General features: G+C 40.2%; 1 protein-coding gene across 1 annotated transcript in view; it reads left to right on the forward strand.

Moving 5' to 3' along the window:
* Positions 1–8,460, forward strand: part of tspan17 (tetraspanin 17) — a 61,590-nt gene extending 53,130 nt beyond the window's left edge. Inside the window, exon 10 of the transcript XR_009921717.1 lies at positions 8,131–8,460. The gene's annotated coding sequence lies outside the window, so the exon portion shown is untranslated. The remainder of the gene's footprint in view (positions 1–8,130) is intronic.
* The last annotated feature ends 3,547 nt before the right edge of the window (positions 8,461–12,007 follow it).

The raw sequence follows: 12,007 nt of genomic DNA on the forward strand, positions 1-12,007 counted from the left end.
AGTTTTATTACATCAAATAACAAATCAAACCAAACTTATTGGGAAAATGAGCACTTGGAAATCGTCAAGCAGCCAGGCGAGTATAAAGAGACAGTGTCCTCTCGCGTGCACTCTGGAGTATGATCTCTTCAAGGCTCTCTCTGTTTTTGGCTGCATTCATCATTCCCTCAATCCTGATCACTCTCTCATGTCCCTGCAGCTGAAAACCACGGCCTCTACCATGATGTTGCCACCATGCCTCTACAGTAGGGATGATATTAGCCAAGTGATGTAGTACATGATGTTTGCCAGATACAATGTTTAGAGTTCTGCTCAAAAAGTTTTGTCTCATTACACCAGAGCATCTTTTCCCTTCATCCACTCAAAATCCTTTCAGAGCTGTCAGGGAAACTCACGTCATCCATCTTTTACTCAGTGTGGCGGTTGCCAGCCTCTCGCCCATAAAGCTGTGATTGATGGAGCGCTGCTGAGATGACTGGCCTTCCTGCAGGTTCTACAGTCTTTGCAGAGGGCGTCTGAAGCTCTGTTACAGTTACTGCTGGGTATAGCTGACCAACCCCCTCCTTGCCCATTTACTGAGTTTGACCTGACATGCAACTTTAGGAAGAGTCCTGGTGTTTCCTAACTTTTTCCATGTCACTATTGTTGAAGCCACTGGGCTCTTGGAAACACTCAGAACTTTAGAAATGCTTTCATAGCTTTGTCCTGGGGCCAACTTCACCCCAATGTTATATTGAAGAGCTCCTCGAATTTCGTGACTTGGTGTTTGCTGTATGTTGTGGGACAATACAGTATATAGAGGAGTGTGCCTGTTTATACTTTGGCCATCAATTCCGTTTGATACAGGTGGACTCAGGACACATCTCATGGATGATGTGATTTTGAACATTTTGGAGTCTGAATACATTTGTAAATAGGAATTTCCAGATATTTAAGTAGATTTTTTTGCACAGATTAATCGGCCTAAAATTACAATTTGTTCATTGAAAGTAATTCACATAGCAATGAAATGTGAAAATTGCTGAGTTGTTAAGATAAGATAATCATTTATTTGTCCCAGCCCCGGGACATTTTCGTGGTTAAAGTAAGTAGGTGGTGGGGGTCTTTAACTGGTTCCCACCAGACGATTGTCTCATAATCCATCGATTGGAGGAAAAAGAAAAAAACATTCGACCCGGGGCTAATCCTGCATCTATTGCTGCTTGATTTCCTCAGAAGTTATTACACAAATTGCTCTGACAGTTGGTACAAACAGTCATGTCCCCTCAGGATGAATTGTCATAACTTTTGTGATCCTTTCATCCAGTGCTGTCATCTGCTCCAGCATACGACTGCTGTGTAACCTGCTCGCTTTATGGCCAAATAATTTATAACTTTCTATCAGTATGTATGGATCTCTCTATGTGGTGTGTTTGTGAGTGCATATGAACGTGCATTTATTTCTTATTTCTTTAGATTTATGAAAACAGATAGAGACATTGGAAAATAAGTATTTTTTTTGTATTATTATCTTTTTATTTCTTCATGTGACAATACAACCTTTGAATATTTGAACATCTGCATGCCAGCTGCTGAATATTTAGCTTAAAGCATAACTAAATACAAAAACAGAGCTGCTGGCATAAATATTGAATACATATAAAATACAATTTAATTTGTATAAAATATAGAATAGCTATCAGGCAGCATGATTTATTTTTCGTCAAACAGAAAAGTATTTTGTTTCAACCCGATTGTCCTGCAGGAAAAAGAGAAACGGATTCAGATGATTAAATGAAAGAGGAATTCTTTTGCAGAGCAGCTCCAGGTCTTGTCAGTGTGTAAGTCAGCATCCATCAGTCGGTCCTGCGTTCTTTTAGTCACGTTAGGACAAGTAACACCGACTAGCTGATGGACAGCAGTGATGGGGATGGACTAATGAAAACTCATGACCCGGCTGCCCAAGTCAAGAAATGTTAAATTTGACTGACAGCAGAATGTTCTCCGTTGCGCAGTGTATGCAGATTCACCTTTATTAAAACCTTTAATCTACAGCAACCGATGGTCTAGAAAATGTTAAATAATTGCATTAGACACTAAAGTCAAATTTTTTCTATAAGCCTTCTGGATATTTGGTAAACTGAACAGCTTCTAATGATTAGTTTAAAACGGTTTCATTATACAACCATTTATATTACCTTCATTAACACTGTTATGTGTGTGTGTGTGTGTGCGTGCGTGTGCTTGCATGCGTGTGTGTTCATTTTGTTTCCTCTTTAGGACAGCATAAACACTGACCTTGTCAAGACCTGTAGACCTCATGGGAACCAAAGTCCACCCCCCTAAGGACCTCTAGTCAATACCCCTGGTTAAGGTTAGGGGTAAGATGTGAATTATGGTTAGGTTAAGGTTAGACATGAACTGGTCACGGTTAAGGTGGAATATGGTTTTGATTAGGCCGTTGATGCAAAGTCCTAGCTGCACAAACCTGTGTGTGTGTGTGTGTGTGTGTGTGTGTGTGTGTGTGTGTGTGTGTGTGTGTGTGTGTGTGTGTGTGTGTGTGTGTGTGTGTGTGTGTGTGTGTGTGTGTGTGTGTGTGTGTGTGTGTGTGTGTGTGTGTGTGTGTGTGTGTGTGTGTGTGTGTGTGTGTGTGTGTGTGTGTGTGTGTGTGTGTGTGTGTGTGTGTGTGTGTGTGTGTGTGTGTGTTTGGGTTTGGGTTTGGGTTGTTTGTTATTCTGAGAGATAAAGTAGACCTACTCTCCATCTGTCCAATCTTAACATGATTACATCATGCAGTATATCAGTTACTTAAGCTACAGTTGGTGCTAACAGACCAAGTGTGTGAGAAAACAGTGCAGTGGGCTACAATAAACAAACAGTTGGACTTTCTTCATCAGATTGTTGGCATCAGTGAGCCGCCGTAATCCCAACCTGGAAGAATTTGGCTGGTGGCTTCTAGAGATCTGCTGGTTTCCTTCCTTCAGTGAGTGCCAACTGTACTGGGGCGATCAGGGTTAGTGAGGTCACGCCCTCCATCTGCTCAGTGGCCAACATGGGAGGACGGCAGTGCCCTCGCCACCTCCCGGGTATAAAGTTGTGAACTTGTTGAAATGTGAAGCTGGAATCAGTTGAAAAAGAGCCAGAGCGTTCAATAAAACTCTAACCTGCAGCAAGTTATTCCAGCAAGTAAGGAATAAACATGAGTAAATAACAGCTACAGACGTTTATGGGCAGTTTCAAGGTTTAAATCAAACTCAAATAAGGTCTAAATGGTTAATCCTGGTTCAAAATCTTGCTTTTTAATAGAGATCTTAAATATGGATTGGTTACTTTTTGACAACAGAGTCCTGGACTACTTAATTGTAACAACCCACAATATGTTAGAGCTCATAAATGTGATTATGTGAACACAACACTGGCCTTGGGCGGATCATAAAAGCTGGAGCAGATCACAGTATGCTGGCTTCAGAGGAGTAAAAACAGACACAACCACATACACAAAAAAGTAATCTTGCACAAAATACAAAATACTTAAAGTGATCAGCACATAGAGAGGGAGCATTGGTTTTGTTATGTGTGATAACAATGCAGGCCAAATTGCAATCACAATTTTTATGTGTATGGAAAATTGAGCTGGAAAATGATTTCCTGAAAATGATTGCAAGGGTCCTTTCTGCGAATAGTAATGTTCATGTACGACCATGTGACAAACAGTGTTATTCTGAAGTGGTTTCTGGTTCTGTGAGGTTTAATTTCAGTTTTAAATGAATCCATCAGATGAGGAGAACATTTTAACTTCCTGCAGTAAAACCGTGTCACAGAGGAAGCAACTTAGAATGGATCTTTGCTACTATACTACATTCATAACTAAAGCACTTAGGGGTTTTCTTTAGAATTCTTATCCTGGAGAATTCAAACTATCTTGCTTTATTTAATTTGTTATATTGCTGTGTGGATCAAATTGCTGCAAGCTGGAATGAGATAAAAACACCAAACCTGGGCCATTAAATATAGATGACGGTGAAGAGAAAAAAAAGGCCAGATGGTGAGAAATTATGGTCCCAAAAAGCAATGCTGCAACAGCCATATTAACTTGAAATTTTGAAATACATCCAGCTCAATGTGCTTTACAATACAACTTCATGAAATACCACTATAATTAATTTTCCTTAGAATTGTTAGGACATATATCCCTCATTATTCGTCTGCGCTTATTAAAAGTTGTTGATGAGGTCGCATAAATGGACCAAACACATCCTGCAACTCAAAGAAGCTGCACGATGTGTTTGGTCTATTTATGCGACCATATACATATCTGAAACACACTCTGAAGGTTTGTTTCAATTATACCACAAAAAATTGGTGTCACAACGCAAATCAGACTATAAAACAGAAAATGTTTGACCCATCGTTGCGAAACTCACAGGGAACGTGTCCTAACAATGTTAAACCATGTGTTATAAACTATTTTGAAATTTCACAGTAGGGGTGCACCGTCGGAAAGAAACACGATGTGCACAAGCCTGGTGCAAGTTGTGTCACAAATGATTTAGAACCTGCCAATTCCTGCTAGGGGTTGGAATTCTTTGGATTGTTGTAGTTATGCCTTTGGCAGTGAATTTCACATAGACAAAACCCACCGTAACTACAATTACCGTTGGGTTTAGTGCATATTTGTAAATACATGCACTTACTGCATAATTCGACTTTTGGTGAGTATATTTTTTCACTGAGATGAGAGGACTGACTCTTGCTCATCTCAATGTTCATTTGCAGTTTTCCAGAAATATTAGGTGCCACATGTGCTGGAAGTCAAATTTCTCCTTGGAACCCCAATGGCTCGGCCCACTAAGTGATACAGAAATGATTCAGTGACACATTTCTTTCTTTTTTATAAAGGTAGAAATAGTCAATCTCTTCACAGACGACACGTTCACTCTCGACTCCAGGTCAAAAGGCTTGAAGTGCTCTGATGTCACTGTGCTGACAGAACCCGTCTCCTCTTCACACATTTTCTCCCATCAGGCCTGATGAGGACTCATTAAAGTGAGGGGTATAATTGCCTGTCACATTGAGTTATTTGACGGCAGGATTAAGGAGTTTGCGCTGATTTCTAGTGATATCATCACTCCTCTCTTTGAGAGAGAATTAACCTGCTGCTGCTCAGGTAGAGAGGGAGAATGGCGCTGCTCCCCGTGCATCCCCGTGAGGTAGCATTTAGTTCAAAGTGTTTCTATGGTAATCGTGATGCTCCCTGCCTCCATCCCCGGATATCAGGAGAGCACAGATAGAGCTGGTGGGTTTTTTCACTGACTTGTGTTTGCTAGTTGTATCCCTTTAAGGATGAAGGCATAACAGACAACTTGTGGTCTACATGAGCATTTTGCACTTGGTTAGCTGCTGGGATAACATTTAGTGGGCTGTGTATCACTGCCAGCTACATTCATTTTTTCATTCATTTTTGTCGACATGGTCCTGCTCTAGCAGCAGCCGGTTGCAGGAGCTTTAGTTGATGCTTGTTCATTCATTACCACCATTGCACTGTGCATATTCAGCACACAGTGTAGCCATAGTCTACATTTATATTTGTTCCTCACACTCTGATTGCATATAATTGAGGCTTTTTTTTTAAATCTAAACCTATTGATTCTTCTTGATATATGTCAAGTAGCTGCTGCAACACTGCAAACTCCCTTAAGGATCAATACAGATTTAACGACACTTTACTTTAAATAGAGAGAATATAAGACTGAGCCATGACTTGCCACAGCAAATGATTTTCGATCACACCAGTAAACACTGACCGGAGAACATCCTGTGCTCTGTATTCACAAGTCCACTCTATGGACTGTTTTCAGTGCATGCGCACTATAGACTGAAAACAGCACTGCCAACAGGGAGTAGTAAAATGAGTAGGTCATGTGAACTGCAATGCCACAGGTACAATACTGTATACACCAATATTAAATATGATATGATCAATATATTGTGTGTATTAGTATTAGTATATGAGGTATATTTGTCTCATTTATCGCAATCGTCCCACCAAATATCCTGTAATTCGTCTAGTCGTTTGTGGGTCACAGATATTCTCCTGTACTGCATGTTCAAGCGAGGCGGACTCAAAGCGGCTGTTGTCACAGCGGAGCACAAATCCAGGGGGAAAAACATGAAGCAACGCAAGTGAAACAGTAGCCTCCCCTGTCTGGTTCACAGTTGATAGTGGGATATCACATGGATAAGATGTCTTATGAGTTTTTGTCGAGATAAGATAAACATCTCAATAAATGCTCTGTGCCCTTGTTAATGTTAATTGCATGCTCTGGTCAGTGTTAAGTTTATATTTAACTACAGGAAAGACAATAGGAAATAGTGTCTTCCAAAGGTTAAGACATGTGATAAACACAGTTGGAAAGGTTTATCGAATAGGATGAGTCAGGCTGGGTTCAATGTCATGATTTATTACTACTTTTTATATATATATGGGAGATTCCCTTTTACATATATCCTCTGGCTTTAAATGTTACTGTGGAGTTATGCTTCTTTTTTTTTGCTCAGTTTCATTCGTGAATGCACAGAACGTGTGTAGTTCCTCACATGTGCATCACATGCGAACTGTGTATGAGGATGTTATCTGTTCAGATTCCTCAAATGAAATAGTCATGAAAATGTCATGCTTCAAAAGGAAAAGATGTTGATTCAAAATATAAAGAGAAGTCCTGAAACTATGATAACAAAACTCCTGAACGATACCATGGCTCTGATGACATTATCCTTCTTTCACGTTACATGTTATCCTGGGTGAAAGGTTGATCAGATTATGTTTCGTTCCCAGTGGGGCTGTCTGTCAATGTGAACGGGCAACAGGCCAACACATGTTCTAAAAGCCTCTTCATGCATTCACACATATCATCAGATTGTAGAGTTGTAAAATGTACACTCAAACAAACCTAAAGTAATCACGTTAGATCATTTTATGTTTGCTGGTATTCAACACCGAACAAGCTTCCACAGGCGAGTCTTTCAAAGGAGTCCGTTTGTCCTGATTTGCTTGTTCTTATTCTCTCGGCTGCTGGGTGACACAGATCTTGTCGAGGACTATCAGACGGTCATATGATCTCCTGCTACAGCTCCTCTGGGGGATTCGAGCAAGACAAATTCACATACTGCGGTGAACCCATTCCTTTATAAAGTAACCACTTTTTAACACCAGTCTGAGAGATGCTCCAATGTACAAATATCTATTTTCACTTGTTTCATACTGATAATAAAAACATTACATTCTCCTCCAGGCACCTCACAAATTTAAGATTAAGCTGTTTTTTTATATATATAATAGCCTCTACGTTTAAAGGGATAGTTAACAGAAAAATGAAAATTCCCTCATTATTTACTCACCACTATGCCAGTGGATGGGTTGGTGAAGTGTCTGAGTCCAAAAACACTTTCGGAGTTTCAGGGTGTCCGTAAGCCCCAACATTTTGCTTAAATGTCCCTTGATATTAGCTCAATAGCTTACATCCTTATATCAATAACTCAATAGCCTATTGGGGGATTAGGACCAATGTATTATAGAAATTTTGAAAATAAGTTTTTCTTTTTCTTTTCAACCATTTGTCTGTTGTGTTATTTCATGAGATAAAAATGACAATAGACAATTGTTGTGCCTTGACAGTTAAGTGTTGTGATATTATGAGAAGGGCAGGACCATGATTATCTTTGAAGGCGATCTTCGTTTATCGTGACAGAAAGAACCAATTCAGTCAGGAACACGAATGTCATGACTTAACCATGTATCTTACAAATAGGACAGTTATGCTTGGCAGGGATGACTCCATTCTTTGGATTTGCCCTGGATGAGCATGCTAAAATAAAACAGGGAACACATGAAAAATCCCATAGTGGGCCTGGCAGGCAAGATACATTTGCTCAAGATGGATACCATTTACCACAGCCATGTTTGGACTCAGTGCTAAAAGCTGGAGGCTGGGGTGGCGGAGGCAGGTCGCCGGCTGTAGGGCGTGGGTGGCAGTGTAGCTGAGCAGGGATCAGTGAGGAGGAGGTCGTATTTAAACAGACTGTGTTACACATAGTACTGCTGTATAACTGCATAATGCTTTTCTTTTTTTTCTGTCACAAACTTTCCACCAGGTAGGATAAATGGCGCATGGTGGAGCAAACAGAGCAACTGAAAGCAAAGGAGGTGAAGAGTGACGAGCAATCACTCCCACCCTCTGGAACGTGCACGCTCTCATGCACACCTTGAAACCCACTGAGAAGACTATCTTATGAACCTTTCTCTCATTACAGTGATGGAGCTGCATTATATAACAGATCTACATCTCAACAAATAAACTAAAATAACAAAACATTCACCCGGACCAATCCGTTTTGGACTCCTATCAATGACGTATCCGATGATTTATATTTCCCTCGTTTTTATTTTGAGAATCTTATCAGACGGATGTGAGTTTTCCTTGACCAGAGATCGGGGGTGGGGGGAGGGGGGGGGGGGTGCCGACCCTGAATCTGACTATGAAAGCATGAGAATCAGGTTTCATTCAGATCTGCTTTGCGTTGTCAAAAGTGCATTACTTTGGAATTATTTGTTTACATTTTTATAATAATACCAACAGCAATAATAAAAGTAATAATAATGATAATGAATGTAATACAAATAATACACTTTATTTGTATAGCACCTTTCATAAAAGAAATGCTACAAAGTCATGACTAGATTCTTGTTGTACCCCCTGTCACTGATCAGTGGTATCCCATCGTTAATGCAGTGTTTTTCTATGAACCTTCATGTTGCTTGTTGTCCTTCTGCCCGGTGTCACATGGCCTTTACTTCCTTTGAACATTAAGACGAACATACCTAGAGAGGGTTAGTGCTTCCCTTTTGATCTGTCAACTGTTTCAATAGCCATTTATAAAAACCTCTGAAGCGTTTTGTTACTACTTGAAGTACAGCACTCCAGAATGCCCCTAATAACTCCTATATGGAAAATACAGCTGGTTCTTCAAATGTATACGAGCAGCACAAGTTGATGTAAGCTGTGTAGACCCAGATCCCAATGAACAGAAAAAGCCTGTTTATAGGCTGAAGACATACGTTCATCTCTGAGAAGAGATCTCAGTTGAGTGAACATCTCCACCAAGGCCCACTAGTCCTCGCATAAAAGCACATTTAAATCCACTCAGTGTGGATATCACTTGAAACTGCATTAAATTGCTTAAACTCATAGATATCACTGCTCTAAACTTGTCTACTTTAGTTTCTGGTGTCTACTCCATGAAAGTCGGTGCTGCTGCGTGCCCATCTACTACCCTGTACTCCACAGCCATAGTTTCTACTTCACTGAGGGAATGACATGTCCTGCACTACAACTGAACACTGGCACGGTGCAGAATCTGTGGAATATTCCAAATCTGAATGTAATTAATGGTTTTATTTGACACAAAAAGACCAACGTTCTTCCTGGGAAAAGGCTCGGACGGTAACTGAGGTGCTATAGGAAACCTGCCTGAGCAAATCTTCTCTATCTCGACTCTAACTGGCACCCAGCTCTCCCTCACGCCGAAAAGAGCCAGCTGACCTCTGATCAGGATTCTCCTGGACACCTTCCAGTAAAAGGTATTCTGGAGGCATGCAACTGGAAGCTAGATGATATTGGAGAGATGATATATCCCACCTAGCCGAGGAAAGCATCGGGATCCCCAGAGAGCAGGAGGATGTGGCTGCAGAGTTGAGCTTCTCGGGTGTTTTTCTCAGCCTGCGAACTTTGTCGTGATTGTCAAGGAATGTGTTCAGTTATTTTTGGTTGTGTCTGCGTGTAACAATAGTGTCACTAGGAACAAATTGTGGAAACGACCGCAGTTTTCTCTTTAAGTCTGCATGAACTGACACGTCTCCATGATGACACGCTCTATTGCATGCAGAAGCTTGTTTTTTTTATTCAAATACCTCCTGCATAAAGTGGAAAACCATGAAGAAGATTGATTCATAACCAACCATCGTGTTGTGCAGATAAGCATACTAATCTGTGTGGCCACATACTGGAGGTCGAGGTTTAATAAAGGAGCCACTATGGATGTAGCATGCATAATCCTACTGTGATTTGAGCATCGACCCTCCACCTTAATTTGCTTGAATAGAGAGTTGATTAACCAAAAGGGAAAGCCGGCGCTCTATGTAGGCATTTGAGGAGATTCAGAATTAGACGTGAAGCTACTGTATAGTGGGCATTACTGTCATTACGGATATAATCTGAACCAAACATGATTATTTTTTTTTATTTTGTGTGTTTACTGTGTGATTTAAAAGTCAAATAAGCAAACAAAATATGCATAATTATACAATGAGCTGCGCGAGGTCCATGCACATTTTTTTCTGCCTACTGCAGGGATGAAAATAGCATAGAATAATGCAAATAGTGTGGTTCACTGTGGACCTGTTTTAAGCAGGCAGACTATTCCAATGAAGACATTACTGTGAGCCAAGCTGTCATTTTCTAAGTGATAAGTTACATTCCAAACATGTGAGAGCACATTCACCATAAAGAAGGACAACCCGTCTCCACCTCCTTCCTCTATCCAGATATGAAGCCAAAATTACCAGGTAACCAATACTGTCATATTGCACATTAGTGTGATAAGAGCTACCCAAAATGACAGAAAACCTCTTTTAGAAAATGTTATTCGTCATGTACAGTTTGATCCACTTCCCATCCACTAGCATGGCAGACGCAATGTTTTTATGATGATAACATACTGTAGCTAGCCACAAGGGTGATGAAGATGCTTCATCATTTTTGAGTAGCCGTCATATCATCCATTTTTATATACACTCTATGACATAAGCCAATAATAGTTTTCAAACATAGTCAGCCAATGTTATTGAGCTTACTACTTAATTAAGGGCAGGGGTCTTTTAACATCATGTTTACAGTGATGACCACCGTGGGAAACAATCGTGGTAATGATCTCCCCCATGTTGAAAATGTATTGAACCATTCATCAACCCGCACCTCCTCCATCGTCAGACATTATGGCTGCGTTGTCACCGGACATCCTGCTGTGCCCCAAATTGAGAATGATTTCAGATGTATAGCAGCTAACAGTATAAACTCATAACTTCTTGAGAGCTTAGCTTCTTAAAATGAACCACATTATGTGTCTTTTTGTGAACTAATAGATGCTCTTATTTGTACACATAAATACCCAAAAAGGGTTAGAGAGAGTAAGTTCAGTATATTTCCCCATAGACAGTTCTCACCTCAAACACTGTAGCAAAATACATCTTTCACACTGAAGTTGCTAGGAGCCACTAAAATACCAAAGATATTCTTACTGTTGACCTTTTCCTCCGACTGCAGCACATGGAATGAGAAAGAAAACTCGACTTTGAATCTGCACCTGACACTTAATGTGAATATCTATACAACGGTTGCCCAATTAGGACAATTTATGACCAATCTCAGACCGTGAAAGGCCAAACTAAACACTGTTATCCACGATTTGATTGAAGTGAGTATGTATATATGTATGGATAATGACTGACATGTGTTGTTGTATTGCTTATAGCATATATTGGAGTAATTCAAGTTAAAGAAAAAAGGTTTAAACAAAAGCAGTAGTTAATTTAAGAAAAATGTGTTGTTTAAAAAGCATAGTGGAGATCAGGCAGACTACCATGATTTACTTCCTCTATGACACTTGACATTTGTTCTGCGAAGGACATTCATTGATCACTTCTTCTTTAATCATCTCCTGTCTCTGCTATTTCACTACACAGTGCCAAATGCTGCATTGTTGAACCGACAAAACGAGTTTCCATGTTCTCCTCAGTTTGAGGGTTAGGTTGTTTGGAGATTCAAAATTGACCATAGGTGTGATTGTAAGTGCGATTGTTTGTCTGTCTCTGTGTGTTGGCTCTGAGGAACAGTGGTGACCTGTCCCTTTACCCCTTCTCTTGCCCAATGTCAATGATAGGCTCCAGGATGGATAGAGGGATGTTGTCTTATTT

The sequence above is a fragment of the Platichthys flesus genome, chromosome 8 (assembly GCF_949316205.1).
Source record: "Platichthys flesus chromosome 8, fPlaFle2.1, whole genome shotgun sequence".
NCBI classification, from domain to species: Eukaryota; Metazoa; Chordata; class Actinopteri; order Pleuronectiformes; family Pleuronectidae; genus Platichthys; species Platichthys flesus.